The sequence below is a fragment of the Hyperolius riggenbachi genome, chromosome 11, assembly GCF_040937935.1.
Source record: "Hyperolius riggenbachi isolate aHypRig1 chromosome 11, aHypRig1.pri, whole genome shotgun sequence".
NCBI lineage: Eukaryota > Metazoa > Chordata > Amphibia > Anura > Hyperoliidae > Hyperolius > Hyperolius riggenbachi.
Genome location: NC_090656.1, coordinates 254726346 through 254746345, shown reverse-complemented (window position 1 = coordinate 254746345; position 20000 = coordinate 254726346). Strand labels below are relative to the sequence as shown.

At 47.8% G+C, this 20000-nt stretch overlaps 1 protein-coding gene across 8 annotated transcripts in view; it reads right to left on the bottom strand.

The window, feature by feature from the left end:
- PHF21A (PHD finger protein 21A) overlaps window positions 1-20000 on the bottom strand; it is a 253630-nt gene that overhangs the window by 112559 nt on the left and 121071 nt on the right. The window lies entirely within an intron of this gene.

The window sequence follows — 20000 nt, the reverse complement described above, 5'->3', positions numbered from 1 at the left end:
ACAGTGTGTGCGTGTGTGTGCGTGTGCGCGTACACATCTGAGGGGATAAAAAAAATGATGAGATAAACAATGGTACCTATTCTCATTCTCCTAAAAATGACTTTTTAGCTATCACACAGTTTTATTTTATATTTGAATCTATTTTTTTAAGTTTTTATTGTTTCATGGCCTCTTCTCACTGACACATTCATTGAAGTATGCCAGAGCTAACATCTATGAACTATTGCCCCTTTTTAAGTCTTTTCTGCTCTCAGAAGCTATTTTCTACCAGGAAAGTGTCTTATGGCTGTAATTCCTTATCAGTGAGGGTAACACTATAGCTCGCCCCAGTCCCGACCAGAAACTGTCATTTGCATACCCGATTTTTTACTCTTTCAGGCAGAGAAAGAAAAAAGGAACGCAGCCTAGTTATTTGTGTGCTAGGCACTGTACATACCCATGTCTATCTCATCATGTCACATGTCACCTCGGGTATCCTTTAAGGGGTACTTGAGACTTGTTTTTTTACATCAGGATACTGAAATGCCACACACCACTTTTGATGCAATTTACGGCGGGGAGATTCCTTGGTGAATAGTTACGATTCCATGGTGAATAGCAACACATGGGAGACCCAGCAAGTACACACAGATTTTCAATAGATTTAAAGAGGAACTTTAGCAAAAAGGGGAAAAACATAAATCAATACTGTAGATTGCAAAGTGAGATCAAGAAAGGATTGATATTTGCTATGTAATTTGTGTTTGATCAACGTTATCATCTTTACTACTGGCAGACATGGAAAAAAAACAAAACAACAGACAGCACCAACTGCCGTTATCTATAACCACACCCCCTAACAATGTGAGAGGCTAAAACTATTTTTTAATAAATAATACGTATGCACAGTTGCTTGCTTGGCAGTTGGAAACAGCTGTCATTTCCCACAATGCAACAAGGTTCCCACAATGTGATGTCAGGGTCTAGGATTCACTACACTATAAGCCATGATGATGAACTATTGGAGCAAAGGTACAGATTTCTGGTGGGGTCAGGGGGTAGCAACTACTGATTGGGATGCAGTTCAATCCTTCAGTTCCTCTTTATTCAGAGTGTGATCACACGTGTTTTTTAGTGCACAGTAATACAGGAGTACTCCTAAGTGATAGCCCTTGGCTGTAGGGACTATCACTATAACACAGGAGTACACCTATGTGATAGCCCTAAGCTGTAGGGGCTATCACTAGGTAGAGTGGTCGTACAGGCAATGTCGGTAACAGGTTGGTTAGGAGGCAGTACAGAGTAGTCAGGCAAAAGGTCGGTAACAGATCAGATGAGCGAAGGTACAAAAATCAGGAGGCAATATCAGAGTCAAGGTCGGGCCGAGGTCGGCAACAATCAGATAGGCAGAGTACAGAATCGAGAGGCAGAGCGCGGAGTCAAGGGTTGCAGGCAAATAGTCCTACGCAGATAATCAATACAATAATGAAAGTTATTACAGCTATCAAAGTTTTCCTACCTATGTGTGAATCCCCGGGGTCCTGCCGGTTCAAACTCACTGCGGTTAAGCTCTCAGACCTTAGTCAGTTCCCAAAGTTTCAGCAACAGCAGACAGTGAGGCACTGGTCGCTCAGGCCTTAAATACAACAGCACATTCCAAAAGTTCCGCCCTGCAGACTACAGCCAATCGGCGGCGAGAGCCAGCCCATAGCTGTCAGCTGACCCGCCTCCTCAAAGCCTAAAGGTCCTGTCTCCTGGTGCGCTCGTGCGCTGTCCTGCTTTGATGCACCCTGGAGAGACCAGTTCTATCGGAAGGGAATGCCTGAGATGATGCGGCGCGATCCGCGGTGATGTCAGACGCGGGAGCGACTGCCACACCGCTCCCCGCTGCAGAGGTAACTACATCAATCCTGACAAGAGGTATATGGAGGCTGCCATGCTTATTTTCTTTTAAGCAATACCAGTTGCCTGGCAGCCCTGCTGATCCTCTGCCTCTAATACTATTAGCCATAGACCCTGAACAAGCATGCAGCAGATCAGGTGTTTCAGACTTTAAAGTCAGATCTGACAAGACTAGCTGCATGCTTATTTCTGGTTTGATTCAGATACTACTGCAGAGAAATAGACCAGCAGGGCTGCCAGGCAACTGGTATTGATTAAAAGCAAATAAATATGGCAGCCTCCGTATATCTTTTACTTCAGTTCCCCTTTAACGCTGACATTTATTGAAACTCTGTGTGGAGGGATTCAATCAGATTGCTCCCTCTCTGGTGAGAAAATGATCAGAGAGGGATCTGTAGACCACAATGACCAGTACATGGCCACGCCTTACTTTACATGCTGGGACTGTATTCCGTGGTCTGTTCAGACAGACGTTGCTCAGCAAAGTTCCTAAAATCTAAACTGATGGGAATTAAAAATAGAAAAACAATAAAATAAATAAAACCAAGAAGCAGTGCGGAGTACTCAGAGTCATGAAAAGGAAGAAATAACAGCAGTGTAAGCGTGAGGGGGATGTGCAGCTGTAAACATGTCACATAAAATCACGCAGTGCTCCGTAATGTACTGTGTGGCTATAAATTCTATTGTCAGGGTAAGTATCATCTAACAAGCAGTATCAGCACAGCCGAGATGGGCATCTCTCTCTGCAGACAGGCTGCGAGTACGCACTGTCACGGCAGACCGCGGGAACCATTTACTGTCGCAGCGAATGCCACCATTACCGTACAGGCTTCCTTCTCCCACCGCCGCCATGCGGCTCATCGCGAACAATGCTAAGTGCATAATTAAAACAAATCTTACGCTTTCATCGCTGCGCCCCACAATCCTCTAACTGCACAAATTACAGCCAAAGCTTCATTTCACATTCTTGTCCGCTACACATCTGGACAGAATGCTTCTCCTGCACAACATTACTTTTGTTTCAAAGGACACCTGTGTGAGGTAGATGGTGGCTGCCATATTTTATTTCCTTTTACAATGGGCCTGAACTCTTGCACAGGACAGAAGGAAAACAGAGAAATGCCCCCTGTATGTATTTAGAGAGTTTAACCCAATTTCCCCTCTTCTGTGACTAACCACAAGTCTAATTTGATCGCTCAGCTGTGTCAGCTCAGGAATTTCCTCTGCCACGGCAGAGCAGTTATGTTATGAATAGGTCTGCTTCCATGAAAGCAGGAAGTAGACACACTGCAGATGTATTGCAGGATTTGTATCAGCTGTAACAAAAATGTTTTTTTCTTTAAAGGTCATTATGCTATTGCGTATCTTTTAGAGCAGAGAGGAAGTTCTGAGTTTAGGTCCGCTTTCAATAATACCAGTTGCCTGGCAGTCCTGCTAGTTTCTTTGGTTGTGGAAGTGACTGATTCACACACCTGAAACAAGCATGCAGCTAACACACTTCACTTCAATCACACTTCAGTCAGAGCACCTGATCTGCATGCTTGTATAGGGATCAATGGCTAAAAGTATTAGAAGCCAAGGATCAGCGGGACAGCCAGGCAATTAGTATTCATTAAAGGGAACCTTAACTGAGGGATATGGAGGTTTCCTTTTAAACAATACCAGTTGCCTGGCAGTTCTGCTGAGCTCTTTGGCTGCAGTACTGGCTGAATCACACACCTGAAACAAGCATGCAGCTAATCCAGTCACACTTTAGCCAGAACACCTGATCTGCTGCATGCTTGTTCAGGGGCTGTGGCTAACAGTATTAGATGCAGAGGATTAGCAGGAGAGTCAGGCAACTGGTATTAATTAAAGAGGAAAAATCCATATACTCCTCAGTTTAGGGTCTCTTTAAAAAGGAAATAAATATGGCAGCCTCCATATTGCTCTCCCTTCAGGTGTGTTTTAAATTCTACACAGAGGATAAAAATGGGGAAGAGATCCAACAAAAGCAGCCATTTCATTTCTTAGTCCAGTTCACAGAGGGCTCTTCTTCATGGCACTGGGAGAGAACGGACTAGCATTGCTTTTGGTTAACTACCTAGATTTTGTAAAAGTTGTTACTGAATTGTGGCTGCCAGCTCTGGCCCGCTTCTGCAGGGCAATAATCATGCCAGTGCAATAGCAAAGCTCAGAGGCACCCAGAGGTCAGCATTGTTACCGCACAACTGGCCTGGAGGTCAGGAACCTGTGCTGCCAGTCACTGTCTCAGTCTAAATGGACAATTTTTGGATTATAATTTGTATCATCTGCTGACGTCAGCCACCTCTTTCCCTTCGTCTCAATTGTTTTTAACAAAGTTTTCTTTACCCGTGGCCACCTACGGCCGTATATGGAACTCAGGCAAACGGAAGTCTCAACTAACCGGCATTCCTGAGGGAAAATCTGGGACTAAGTTTTGAGGGTTTTGCAAGGATTAGAGGGGTTCTGTGAGGGGTTTTGAAAACAAAAAAAAAAACTTACCTGGGGCTACTACCGCCCCCCCTGCAGCTGTCAAGTACCCCCCCCCTTTCACTGAACCCTTTTAAACCAAACTACTTACCAAGCCCCAGCAACATCTTCTATCCTTCCTGTAGGTTCCAACAGCTCCCAACGTGTCATGTGACCCGGCGCAAATCAGGTGACACACCAGAGGCCGTGCACGGACGCCAGAAACTGCTGGAACCTACAGGAAGGTTGGAATATGTTGTTGGGGGCTTGGTAAGTATTTATTGCTACATGGGGGCGGGGGTTGTGCTTTTTAGCACTGTTCCCCCGCAGGTTCCCCCCCGTTATCAGTCTTGTGACAATGTCACCTAGTACAAAGAGAAAAGACGTGAATTGAATAAGGGCCTGTGTGCACTTTTGCTAATTAATACATTGTGTCACTGTGGAAAACATGCACATCTTCCCGCATATGACTGCAGAACACACAATCTGTGGAAAGTTGCATACGTTTCTATGAGTATGTATGTACTCACCACCCGGTCAGCTGGGCGCAGGGCGAGTCTTCATGCTGCTGAAATTCCAGTTGGCGTTTAATACTATTCCTCTTCCGAGTGATAGAAGCTCAGAGCGAGGAGTAATTTAGGGTGCAGCACCCAAATTATACTTGAAATGCGCCGCTACAGGCGTAATAACCTGTCTATGGCAGCGCCCAGGTCAGGTGCAGACCAGCAGTGAGTGTGCCCCCAAATCACCTGTTTCCCATTTATATGGCCTGCAAGTGTGATCCCTGCTTTACTGCTAGAAACAGTAATGCGATAAAAGACGCAGGACTTATTCATTTATGTGAATCTGGTCTATCCAGCGAGCACTTAATTCAGTTCATCCACATGAGTTAACAGTCAGCGTGATGGGCCCACAGCAGGGAGCATCGCTACACTACAGACGCAGCGCTCTCCTGACAAGCTACACACTGCTCAGACATTAGCCCAACTCCTAACAGCCGCAGCAAGCTCGCCACAGCCAATCTCCTGACAAGCTACACAGACATCAGCCCAACTCCTAACAGCTGCAGCAAGCTCGCCACAGCTGCTCTCCTGACAAGCTACACACTGCTCAGACAACAGCCGCAGCAAGCTCGCCACAGCCAATCTCCTGACAACTCCTAACAGCCGCAGCAAGCTCGCCACAGCCGATCTCCTGACAAGCTACACAGACATCAGCCCAACACCTAACAGCCGCAGCAAGCTCGCCACAGCCGCTCTCCTGACACACTGCACAGACATCAGCCCAACTCCTAACAGCCGCAGCAAGCTCGCCACAGCCGCTCTCCTGACACACTGCACAGACATCAGCCCAACTCCTAACAGCCGCAGCAAGCTCGCCACAGCCGCTCTCCTGACAAGCTACACAGACATCAGCCCAACTCCTAACAGCCACAGCAAGCTCACCACAACCACTCTCTCCTGACACACTGCACAGACATCAGCCCAACTCCTAACAGCCGCAGCAAGCTCGCCACAGCCAATCTCCTGACAAGCTACACAGACATCAGCCCAACTCCTAACAGCTGCAGCAAGCTCGCCACAGCTGCTCTCCTGACAAGCTACACACTGCTCAGACAACAGCCGCAGCAAGCTCGCCACAGCCAATCTCCTGACAACTCCTAACAGCCGCAGCAAGCTCGCCACAGCCGATCTCCTGACAAGCTACACAGACATCAGCCCAACTCCTAACAGCCGCAGCAAGCTCGCCACAGCCGCTCTCCTGACACACTGCACAGACATCAGCCCAACTCCTAACAGCCGCAGCAAGCTCGCCACAGCCGCTCTCCTGACAAGCTACACAGACATCAGCCCAACTTCTAACAGCCACAGCAAGCTCACCACAACCACTCTCTCCTGACACACTGCACAGACATCAGCCCAACTCCTAACAGCTGCAGCAAGCTCGCCACAGCCAATCTCCTGACAAGCTACACAGACATCAGCCCAACTCCTAACAGCCGCAGCAAGCTCGCCACAGCCGCTCTCCTGACACACTGCACAGACATCAGCCCAACTCCTAACAGCCACAGCAAGCTCGCCACAGCCGCTCTCCTGACACACATCAGCCCAACGTCTAACAGCCGCAGCAAGCTCGCCACAGCTGCTCTCCTGACACACTGCTCAGACATCAGCCCAACTCCAAACAGCCGCAGCAAGCTCGCCACAGCCGCTCTCCTGACACATTGCACAGACATCAGCCCAACGCCTAACAGCCGCAGCAAGCTCGCCACAGCCGCTCTCCTGACAAGCTACACAGACATCAGCCCAACTCCTAACAGCCGCAGCAAGCTCGCCACAGCCTCTCTCCTGACAAGCTACACACCGCACAGACATCAGCCCAACTCCTAACAGCCGCAGCAAGCTCGCCACAGCCGCTCTCCTGATAAGCTACACACCGCACAGACATCAGCCCAACTCCTAACAGCCGCAGCAAGCTCGCCACAGCTGCTCTCCTGACAAGCTACACAGACATCAGCCCAACTCCTAACAGCCACAGCAAGCTCACCACAACCACTCTCCTGACAAGCTACACAGCACACAGACTCCTATTTCACATGATGTATGTTGAGGCCCAGTGAAAACACAGGCATTAACTTTCATTCGCATGCTGATTAATGGACAAAATAAAAGCTGTAGCGAGAGATTAGAGTTTATGTGAAAAACCTTCATTTAGAAGGTGCAGGCGATATATGTCTGGTGTATTCCACATAAACTTGCTGGCAGCGAGTGAGGAATGAAGGCACTTTGCTATATTAATATCGGCAGAACACAGGATCTTGAAGCCCTTGCTGGAGACTAGAAAAGAACTTTGAGCACTGCCAGCGACAAAGCGCAAAAATACTCCTTGTTTTGCATGTACTTTGCCACAATGAAGTGTAAAGAAATCCATACAGAAAGCATCAGGGCTCGACCAGACTATACACGCTGCTGTGCGCATTTCGGCAGCGTGTATAGAGTGCTACACACAATAATGATAGAATGGCATAGACTGTCCTTCTACAGTTTCCATCATATGCATATGCATATGCATATGGGCAGCACGGTGGCGTAGTGGTTAGCTCTCTCGCCTTGCAGCACTGGGTCCCTGGTTCGTATCCCAGCCAGGGCACTATCTGCAAAGAGTTTGTATGTTCTCTCCGTGTCTGCGTGGGTTTCCTCCGGGCACTCCGGTTTCCTCCCACATTCCAAAAACATACGGATAAGTTAATTGGCTCCCCCTAAAAAAATTGGCCCTAGACTACAGTACTTACACTACATAATATAGACATATGGCAATGGTAGGGATTAGATTGTGAGCTCCGTTGAGGGACAGTTAGTGACAAGACAATATATATGTATATATATATATATATATATATATATATATATATATATATACATATATATACACATATATATACATATATATATATACACATACACACACACACACACACACACTGTACAGCGCTGCGTAATATGTCAGCGCTATATATAAATACTAAATAATAATAATAATAATAATATGCGCTGCACAGCAGTGCGATGCGCTATCCCGCAGCTGCATGCATTTTTCGGGAATCCCAGCGCAGATCCGTTCACTGTAGTGCATGGGATCAGCAGCGCATAGTAGCGCAGATGGCGTGCCTTCGTACGCGCTGCGTTCAGATCGCATGGCCGTCTCCGCAAAATGATCTGAACGGGATGAAGCAATTCGCTAATGAAAGGCATGTATATTCACCAGTGGTTTAAACCTGGGTTTAAATTGATCCATTATCAAACTGCATATATTTGCGTAAAATTTTGCATAGATTTGAATTCACTCGGAAAAAAATTGGCATATCATTGATCAACCCCACTTGTTATTTATTGTGAGCAGTAATCAAATGTTACAAAACAGAAACCCTTTCTGCTGCTCTCAATTCTACCTTCACACGGCGATAGATTTCTACGAGTTTATTACTCAAGCCGATCAGAAGTCGATAAATCAAGTTGCTACGCAGTGAGGAGAAGGGATGGCGGAGCGGCACGTGACATCATGCGGTGGGCGGGGGAGTGCATTGATTCGCCGTGCAGTTGAGTTGATTCGCCGTGCAGATTGCTTGCAGGGTTGGGGGTTGCAAGCCTCTACACACGCCTAATTATCGCCCACCTCAGCCACCCTCAGTCAAGCACAAGTACGAGCCTTAAAGGAATACTTCAGTTAAAAAAAAAAATGATCTTTGCTCACCGGGGCAGCGCTCAGCCCCCTGAAGCTGTATGGTGCCCTAGAGGGTGATATAGCGGCTGTGAACGCTGAGAATCAGCCGCGTTCCCAGCCTGTTGGCGGCGGGGACAGGACGATCGGACCGGGGCTGCGAGGGCACCATACAGCTTCAGGGGGCTGAGGGATGCTTCGGGTGAGTAAAGATCTTTTTTTTTTCCACGTAAGTATTCCTTTAACAGTCTTGTAAGTAGATCCGCCGGATGGATCGGACAAACTGCCTGATATCAGTCGGTCATCTTGTCATGTGTACACATGCCTGATTGTCATCCAACAGACCAGAATCAGACGACAATCAGGCGGTTTGGTTGGGTGTGTACATGGGCCTTAACATGAGTGTTGCCTTAGCTATATGTAGATTTATCTTTCAGTTAAACACACTAAAGGCTCATACACATGTCCAAATTACTACAGAGGAATCTTGCCTGGGGGGAGGTAGAATCAGGCAGCACGTCACTAGCACACAGTTCAGCCTGATAAAGTTGCCGAATATTAAGCTGTATTTCGCAGCTGTAGAAATTGTCCTTACAAGTAGTTATGCGAGAGTTTATTTGTAAAATGCTGAACCCCTCTCTCTGACAGTAAGAGAGCTCTGAGCGCACTTTATCAAACGCCAGCTAAACGAGACAAAGGAACTCCCTGCACGGATGCAAGCGGGGTGACACTGCGTATAAATATTTTACGTCCATTTCTGTGTATTTCTGAGTGTTAGCTGGCGTCCTGCAGAGCCGCTCCTGAATAAAATAAGATGCTGCTTTCCTCAACCATTAGAATAAAATGTTGGGGAACATTACGGCGGCCCACTTAGAAGCCCCCAAGGCCTAAAATACAGATTTAAGTGCTTTTATTTTCATAACTGTACTTCACTATACGAGAGCGGCTGTTATCTCCTGGTTAAGATGAACACACGACGTGCTTTCGGTTGAGTTTGCGTTAAATAACCCCTCGCTCGGACCTGTGGATCACTCTCCTAACAATGATTTTTTTTTAACCTGATGAACACTGATTAAAATAAACTACCGGGAAGCTGAGGAGAGGACTTAACCACCCTGGCGTTCTATTAAGATCGCCAGGGAGGCTGCGGGAGGGGTTTTTTTTAATTAAAAAAAACTATTTCATGCAGCCAACTGAAAGTTGGCTGCATGAAAGCCCACTAGAGGGCGCTCCGGAGGCGATCTTCCGATCGCCTCCGGCGCCCAGAATAAACAAGGAAGGCCGCAATGAGCAGCCTTCCTTGTTTCGCTTACCTCGTCGCCATGGCGACGAGCGGAGTGACGTCATGGACGTCAGCCGACGTCCTGACGTCAGCCGCCTCCGATCCAGCCCTTAGCGCTGGCCGGAACTTTTTGTTCCGGCTACGCTGGGCTCAGGCAGCTGGGGGGACCCTCTTTCGCCGCTGCATGCGGCGGATCGCCGCACTGCAGCGGCGATCAGGCAGTAGACGCGGCTGGCAAAGTGCCGGCTGCGTGTGCTGCTTTTTATTTGAGCCAAATCGGCCCAGCAGGGCCTGAGCGGCAGGCTCCGGCGGTACTGGACGAGCTGAGCTGAGCGAGCTGAGCTGAGCTCGTCCAGACCGCTCAGCTGGTTAAAGAGGAACTCCAGTGAAAATAATGTCATAAAAGTGCTTCATTTTTACCATAATTATGAATAAATGATTTAGTCAGTGTTTTCCCATTGTAAAATCTTTTAAATCCCTGATTTACATTCTGACATCACATAGTGACATTTTTACTGCTGGTAGGTGATATCAGTGGAAGGAGATGATGCTTGCTTTTTTAGTAGTTGGAAACAGCTGTAAATAGCTATTTCCCCACAATGGGCTCTATTCATAAAAAACTTGTGGCGTAAATACTCGTAGAGGTAAAATACCGCAGCGGTATTTTACACTTCTGGGTGGTCATTCAAAAAAATCTTGCCAGCTGCGATGCAAGAGCGGAGATCTCCCGCTGAAAGCTGGCGGTAAGCTGTCGGAAGGCATGCGGAAACACTTCAGCCGGCAGAGTCCCTCCGTGCGCTGCTCTCTCTGGGAGGTCTGTCCCATTCACTTGTATGTAATCCGCAAAATCAGAGGAAGCGGTATTTCCCGTCCACATACCGCTTCCACTAATCTTTATGAATGGCCATTTTGTTACTTTTTTCTAGATAAATCTAGAAAAACACTGGAGAAGGCGGAAATTTCTCGCTCTGCTGGGGGATTGTAGATTTTCATGCGGGAACAGCTTTTATGAATGCCCACTTTGCTAAATGGACGGGAAAATCCGCTGTTTTGAGCGGAAAACTTGCGGTAAGGTTTTATGAATAGAGCCCAATGCAACGAGGTTCACAGACAGGAAACCAGCCAGGACCATGGTCCTCACAGTTTCCTGTGGTAGGGGTTTCACCACAATATCCACCATACAGACCCACTGATGATCTGTTTCTGAAAAGGAAAAGATTTCACACTTAAAAGGGGGTATCAGCTACTGATTGGATTTAAGTTCAATTCTTGGTCACGGTTTCTCTTTAAAGGGAACCTAAACTGAGAAGGAGATGGATTTTTCCTTTTAAAATAATACTAGTTGCCCGACTCTCCTGCTGATCCTGTGTCTCTAATGCTTTTAGCCACAGCCCCTCAACAAGCATGCAGATCAGGTGCTCTGACTGAAGTCAGGCCTGGGGCACACCAGAGGAGTTTTTCTGAGAGTTTTGAGTTTTTAAATCTGCAAATGTTATCCTATGTGTCTGTGCACACTGGAGCAATGAGGTTTTGTAAAAAACCCCATAGCATTACATTGAGAAGAGCTTTTGAAACCTCTAGCGTTTGGGCGCTAGAGGCTTCAAAAGCTCTTCCCAATGTAATGCTATGGGGTTTTTTACAAAACCTCATTGCTCCAGTGTGCACAGACACATAGGATAACATTTGCAGATTTAAAAACTCAAAACTCTCAGAAAAACTCCTCTGGTGTGCCCCAGGCCTCAGACTGGATTAGCTGCATGCTTGTTTCAGGTGTGCGAGTCAGCAAATACTGCAGCCAAAGAGATCAGCAGGACTGCCAGCCAACTGGTATTGTTTATAAGGAAGCATCCACATCCCTCTCAGTTAAGATTCCCTTTAAACAATGCTCTTTGCCTGGCTGTACTTCGCATCAGATGCAAGAATGGCTAACCGGTGTCGGGAATAGGTAGAGGCAATGTAAAACAAGGTGGAAATAATAGTGTTCTACTACCTACTGCAAGTGACAGCAACATAGGAGAAAAGTTATTTATGGCTCATTTTAATCTGGAAGAAACGTACTTATTTGTATGGGTTTACAATTGACCATTTTCACAATAGCAGTCCTTTAAATCCGCGACAAAAACCATGCTTGATTTTTGTTTTGATTTTATAAATCTCAGCGATTTTACTGTGATTCTTCCCCGGTTTCCCACGTCAATGGGATGGTCTTTTTCCAAATGCGAACGCAGTGCGGACAGATCGTAAAGCGCTAAACAGTGTTGCTAGCCCTTAGGCCTCTTTTCCACGAGCAGCTTAAGGTGGTGAATTCACCGCCTGTTCCCGTCCACCAGCTGGATGCTTCCTAGTGCTCGGCACAGGCCTTGGACATCTGAGCATGGCATTTGTCAGCAGGTACCGCCAACGCATGTCAAACGTAACACGCATAATGTTACTGCAAACTGCCATTGGGCTGCATGTAATTGGCGTGAGTGGTCGACAAACGAGCAGTTAAGCCATCCGTGGGAAAGAGGCCTTAGAGCACAGGCAACAGGTCCGCTCTGCAGCAACCCCTTATTAAATAGCTTTTGCAGAAACTGGTGAGAAGCTAGCGCACGTTATTCGTTATAAATGAGCTACCACTTTTGCAAACATCTGAGGCAACCTAAAGGCATTTATGTAATGCAGGACTAGACGCTGCAGAAGCCTTATGCCAATGAGCAAATAAAGGTGGGTGGGGGTGGGGGTCGGGGGATATCTCTCTTCTGGAACCTGTCTTTTCTGACCCTTTTCTGCTTTTGTTGCCTACTGCCTACTGGCTCCTGCACTGGGCTTGTATGACTGAATCCGAGTGCAATACAAAACATTTCTGAAGCTGTGAATACAAAACATTTCTGAAGTTACGGACAGATGCTTTAAACCCAAACATTCCTCATCAAGCTGCTGACGTAAATGGAGGCACAAGCCCCATGTTATCAATTCTAGAAAAATCTCTACTCTAACTTTCAAGCAGCATCCGTCCGTCCTGAAAAAGGAATCAGTGGCAAACTGAAGACCTATATGAGAAGTGAACACTGCCATTGTCAGACTGCTGAATACTGCCATGCCTGGGGACACAAAACTGAACAAATGAAACACGTGACAAGTGCTGCTTATCCCTAGAGAAGGACTGCAATACTGCAGGGACGGCCGATGCAGTGCAAAGAATTGTCGATGCAATTGCTTGAAAAAGACTGGTCAAATGCTCCAGCTGCTGCGCGAGACTGGTCAATCATAAGACTGCGTGACTTTGCAGAAAAATGAAGTGGGGTGAAACTAAACTCCTCCCTCCGCTCCCTGCCACACCAGGGTCTCGTTTGCATCTGCTGAGCTGCGTTGCTGCCCAGGAAGTGTTCATCTTTAACCACCCTGGCGTTCAGTTTCCCCAGGATTTCCGTGCAAAAAGTGTTTCAATTAATTTCCAATAATTTGCAACCATTTTTTTTTTGCAACCAATTTTTTTTTTTTATATTGAATTCAATACAGGTTATTGTATTGAATTCAATTTAAAAAAAAAAAGTGTTTTCTGCAAGATGTTGATGACGCTGTGTGACCCTGGTGTCATATATGCCGATCAACGGGGGACATGTCATCGCCGAGGGAGAAGCAAAATCCGCCAAGGGACATGGAAGAAGACACTGGGGAAGCTATCAGAGGTACGCGACGAGGGATCAGCATGCCAATGGTGAGTATAAGACCCAGATGTATAGGTAGCCAGATGTGCAGCCAGGTATAGTTAGCCAGATGCATAGTTAGCCAGATGTGCAGCCAGGTATAGTTAGCCAGATGTATAGCGAGCCAGGTGTTTAGCCAGATTTATAGGTAGCCAGATGTCCCCCTCCCGGTCCCCCCCCCCTCCTAGCACGCTGTGGGTAGCTATCTGTGCTACCCACAGCGTGCAGAACAAGCACACCCTAGGGAATCCCTGGGCAGCCAGCGGGGCAGGGAATGTGCAGGGTTCCCCCCTGTATGCGGAGGCTATGTGGGCGGGGGTATCCCCCTTCTATGGTGGCTGTTGCGGGTGGCCTATTCCCCCCCTCCCTCCCGATCTCCCCCCTCCTGATCCCCCCCCCCCCCTCTAAGCCCGTGGAGTAAATAGTTGTACTCACCAGAGGGCTTTCTCCAGCGACGCAGCAGCACTTCCTCCTCCATCTCCAAAGTCCCGGTCTCTGTACAGTTACAGTACGAGGCTTGGTGACGTCACCAAGCCTCGTAATGTAACTATACAGAGAACGAGACTTTGGAGATGCAGGAGGAAGTGCTGCTGCGTCGCTGGAGAAAGCCCTCTGGTGAGTACAACTATTTACTCCACGGGCTTAGAGGGGGGGGGGGATCAGGAGGGGGGAGATCGGGAGGGAGGGGGGAATAGGCCACCCGCAACAGCCACCATAGGAGGGGGATCCCCCCACCCGCACAGAGGGGGATCCCCACCCGCAACAGCCACCATAGAAGGGGGATCCCCCCACCCGCACAGAGGGGGATCCCCCCGCCCACATAGCCTCCGCATACAGGGGGGAACCCCGCACATTCCCTGCCCCGCTGGCTGCCCAGGGATTCCCTAGGGTGGCTGGATGCTTGTTCTGCACGCTGTGGGTAGCACAGATCGCTACCCACAGCGTGCAGTCAGGCATCCAGCCATCCTGGGGAATCCCTCTGAAGAGAAAAAAATGCAGCCGGCGGGGCAGAGAAACAGGAAATCTCCCTGTCGGCATGGACGAGCTCAGCTCGTCATTAACGTTTTTTGCAAGTTTTTGCTGGACGAACTCAGCTCGTCCATACCACCAGGGAGGTTAAAGAGAACCTGAGGTGGGGTTCTAAGAATGAAATCTGTGCTCAGAGGCTGGGTCTGCCTATACAGCCCAGCCTCTGCTGCTATCCCAATCCCTGCTAAGCACCCCCTGCACTCTGCGATCACCCATAAATCACAGCGGGCTGTGTTTACTTTTGTCCTGTCACTCTCATCGCTCCCCTCGCCTCCTGCATAGCGCCAGTCCCCGCCCGCGTTCCTTCCCTCTAATCAGCGGGGAGGGAAGGGACGCGGGCGGGGACCGGAGCTCTGCAGGAGGCGGAGGGAGCATGCAGACTGACAGGACAACGGTAAACACAGCCCGCTATGACACGTTGCGTGTCGGCAGCGCGGCTGTGATTTATAGGGGAGAGCGGAGCGCAGGGGGAACTTAGGGGGGGGGGGATTGGGATAGCAGCAGAGGCTGGGCAATATAAGCAGACCCAGCCTCTGAGCGCAGATTTCATTCTTAGAACCCCACCTCAGGTTCTCTTTAATAATAATAATAATCCAAACATTTTGTATAGCACTTTTTTCCTGTTGGACTCAAAGCGCTCAAGAGCTGCTTCATTGATCTCCGTGCGAGAAGGCGGCGGCGTGCACGAGCGGCGGGTGCGCGCACACGAGCGGCGGGAGCACGGACAGCGGCGGTAGCGCGGAAGGTACGGATTTCTCCGTCCCTGGTTTTTTAGGGGGGAAAAAAAGGGACGGAGAAATTCGTACCGCGGGGGTTTAAGTGGTTAAAAAGCTACAATATGTAAATAAAGAAATTAAATAAGTGCTACAATAAATTGGCCTGGAGCACTTGCAAGCCTCTAAATAAATTGGCTGCTAAGGGTTAAAGGAAAAGTCGCTTAGTGCACAGGTGCAGTACAAGAAAACGTCATACGGCGCAATAATGTCCCAGGAGTGAGGACACGCACTGCCACGGCAGCGCAGCCGCAGTCAATGCTATTCGTCTAGTTAGATGAATAACTGGCAGGTGAATCACGGTGAGAAACGGAGGGGGCTTCAGTGACGGCGTGGGAGCCGGTAGAAGCCCCAAGTGACACTTTTTTTTTTAAAAAGGCCACAGAACCCCTTTAAATACCCGGGGTAACATTGAAGTACCAATACGGCAACAGAGCAGTAATGCCTGGAGAGAGGAAGTCATCAAGCAAGCCCCCCCCACTGACTTTACTCAGAATGACTTTATTTAGATACTTTGTAGCAATCTGTCAGAGAAAACCCTCAAACAGGAAAACACACAGACAGAGACAGGAAGAGAACTTTGATATCTGGTGCTTGTGAGGGACTGTAAGCCTTTCATTCCATCTGGTACTACTGAGAGATCTGAGCCCCCTTCGCCACGCCCTCTTCAGACGACAAATTAAACATTTGTGATTGAAACCTTTGTGTGTTTGCTTTGACTCCTGTTTACAGCAGATGCGTTATCTAAATCAAACTACAAAAATGTGTCAAGTTTATTCATGTGTGGGAAGAAAAAAAAAAAAAAAAAGATTCTAAAACATATTTTAAAGGAGCGGTTCTCATTTAAACCCTATATTTCAGTTAAAGGACACAAAGTACTGTAGGGGGGTAGGGGGAAAAAAAAAAGTTGAACTTACCTGAGGCTTCTAATGGTCCCCTGCAGACATCCTGTGCCCGCGCAGCCACTCACCGATGCTCCAGTCCCCGCCAACAATTCACAGCCGCGCAGGCGCAGTAGGTATGTGACATTAACGTTGCAAATTCTGGAAGTGAACCAGCAGTGGGGACCGGCTGCGCGGGCACAGGACGTCTGCGGGCGACCATTAGAAGTCCCAGGTATACTCAACTGTCTTTTTCCCTCCTAGCCCCCTACAGTACTCTTTTAAAGTGGAATTGTCAGCCATAAAATCAAATTCCATTTACACACTGCTCTGTGTTAATTACGCTGCCTACAACCAGACCCTACATTGCGAATACTCCAAAGTAATCAGAAATGTTTCTGCTGTAATAAATCTCATCTCACTCAGCCTGGCTCTGTTCTGGCACATTGCCCGGTGGGAAGGAAGCTTGGTATCTCCCCTCCCCTCCCACATTCCTGCACCTCACTAATTGGCTGGGGGCAGTTCGGTGTGACACTAGGCTGAGAAGGGAAATGCACCTCACCCCTCTGCAGAAGCTGCTAAAATACGATCTATGCAGTGATCACATGTGTTTACAAAGCAAGCTAGATATAACAGTGCAGTTTCTAGGAGGAAAAACAATGTAGTAAGGGAGGAAATGACATCAGGATTGGCTTTAGTCAGACAGAATAAAAATGGAAAATGCCAGGAACGTTTGTCTTTATTTACCATATAAAATTCACTGAAATCAATACATATGTTATGCAAGTAGGACAAGTATTTATCTTCATATTGTATATCGCCTCAGAGAAAGCATGCCTATCAGGTGCTCTGACTGACGTCTGACTGGATAAGCCACACACTTGTGTCAGATAGGTCATTCAGACACTACTGCAGCCAAAGAGATCAGAGGGCTGCCAGGCAATTGTTTGAGTGGCATTATTTAACCACTTAATGACAAGCTGGCTTATAAATAAAGTCCTGCTAGAGCCTCTTAATGGCTCCAGGACGTTTATATCAGTCAGACAGTGCTGCCGCCGCTGTGCGCACATGAGCTCCCGCCGATGCAGGCGCGCGCTCCATGCACGTAAAAATAGTGAAGAAAAAAAACACACCCCAAAAAATACACCTTTATTTCCAAATGATGTATGGTCACCATACTTTGTACTAGGGACATAATTAAAATCTTGTGATAACCGGGACAAATAATCAGATACAATGTGTGGGTTTTATGCACAGTAGCAGAGTTTAAACTATAGGGGATGAAATTGGAGATTTAAAATACATAGAAAATAAAGTAATTACTGGAAAAAAATATTACCCCCCAAAAAGCCCAATTGGTGCTGAAAAAAAGAAGCTATAGATCATGTCATTGCGATTAGTAGTGATTAAGCTATTGGCAAATGGAAGGGATGAGCACTGAAAGGTGAAAATCGCTCGTCTGTTACGGTAAAAACCGCTTTGGGGTGAAGTGGTTAAAGTAAAGCTGAAGCAACCTCTCTATACATCTCACTTAGAACAATTGTATTACTGGTATACTACTAATCCTAAATACAACTTCTCCAGAATCCCACAGGCTTATTTTGCATTTAAAAGCTGAAAATCTGTTTAAAAAAATTAATTCACCTGAAAGGGCAAGAACTTTATAAAGTATTTTCAAATCTGATGATCCTTTCACTACATGGATTTGGTACATGGATTGTAGAGTCAAGATTACATAGTGTATGACCACAGTTACATAGAAACCAATCTTGCCGACCAGGGGTGATTTGCCTGATCGGTGCTGCGTGGGCTCTCCAGCCCGCAGCACAGATCAGTATTATGCCAGGGCGATCAGACTCCCCCCCCCCCCTTTTTTTCCCCACTAGGGGGATGTCCTGCTGGGGGGGTCTGATCGCCGCCGGCCATCTGCGTTTTGCGGGGGGGCAGCCATTTCCGCCCTCTGCCTCCTTACCTCCCTCCCTCCCTCTCTCCGTAATGCGCAGGACGGAGTTCCGTCCTGCACATTGAAGGATAGGCTTCCGCCTATCAGATGCCGGCGATCCCCGGCCAATCAGAGGCCGAGGATCGCCGATCTGCCCTACGGCGCTGCTGCGCAGCAGCGCCGTATGATGTGAACAGCGGGGATTTCTTCCCCGCGTGTTTACATTTTGCCGGCGAGCCGCGATCGGCGGCTCTCCGGCTGTTCACGGAGACACCCTCCGTGAACTGACATGGAAAGGCCGCTCGATCGAGCGGCCGTTTCCATGGTAACCCGCAGACGACCAGTTTATGCCAATCGGGGTTAGCTGGTCGTCAAGAGGTTAAACTGTTTTATCGGTTCCATGCATTTAGAAGTCTAATTGCAGAGAAAATAATTTGTAGCCTTGGATTTTAAACCCTTGTTTACTTGTTACTGTAAAAAAAAAAAAAAAAAAAAAACACACTTGTTCAATGTGGGATTGGGACTGTACGTACACATTATTTGATGTCATTTAAAGTTTAAAGTTAGCCCAAATGCAGGATTCACCGTGGTCAGTTGCATAACGCACGCTAGGCCTGAACGATAAATCGAATTTAAACCGAAATAGTGATCACCAAGATAACGATTTCGGAATCAAAGCGGCGAGTTCCGTGATGACTTAATTTCCACGTGGGGAAGTTTGAAGAAGCGGCTTCAAACTTACCCCAAGTCCAGAAGCGTGCGGGCCGCAGCATCCGCAGTGTTGGACATACCTTCCGCACGAGCCTAGTGCTGTCTGTCCTCTCTCGCCGGCTCTTGTGCACAGCATACTACCTGGTTCCTGTATGTCACATGACATAAAGGAAGTATGCCGTGCATTAGAGCCTGCAGGAGGCGAAGTGGATAGATGGGCATCGCTGGACTCTTGCTGGAAGGTATGTCCAGCACTGCCGCAGCATGGGAGACAGAGGGGGCACAGAGAGAGACAGAGGAGCACAGAGAGACCCATAGGGGGCACAGAGAGTAACCCATAGGGGGCAGAGAGCAGACAGACAGAGAGCCAAAGGGGGCACAAAAAGGACACAGAGAGACAGAAAGGTGACACCAAGAGAGACACAGAGTGTCCACAAAGAGAGACGGTGATAGAGAGGCACAGAGGGTGAACAAAGCTGTATTTGAAGGAAATTGTGAATCAAAATAGTTACTTCAGACAGAAATCGATCCAATTTTTTTTCCTAAAAATCGTTCAGGCCTAATGCACGCATTATAATGACTGAACTGCAATGGAGACTGGACATAAACTAGTATACAAAGGCTGTATGCAGAGAGATAGAATAACGTGATCCATTACAACAAAGAGATGTGAACAGCCCCATAGAATAGTTTGGGCAATGAGTGGACATGCAGAATCTTATATAATAATCCCCCTGTGTCTCTGCATATATGTGTGTGTGCTACTGCGCATGTGCCGCTCGGACTGCTTTGGGACAAGGAGCAGGTCAGGCCTGGGGGCCGGGCGTTTGCTCAGGCGGTGGGCGTGTGCACACAGCGGGAGGGCGGGCGCATGCTCGCTGACTTGCGGTGGTCACATGGGAGGGAGGGGAGGGATCCGACAGACCTAGAGCCCGTTTTAAAAGGGGCTTAGGTCTACTAGTTATTCTATAATGCAACTGATGCATTGTGAAGAGCCTAGCTCTAAACTGGCAGTACAGCCAGGACACTGAAGCATTACTGGTTCACGTGATAAAGAAATGTATGCACAGGCTGTGCTAATGGGCAGTGTGTGGTGCTCAGCGATGCTGGAATGGGTCCATT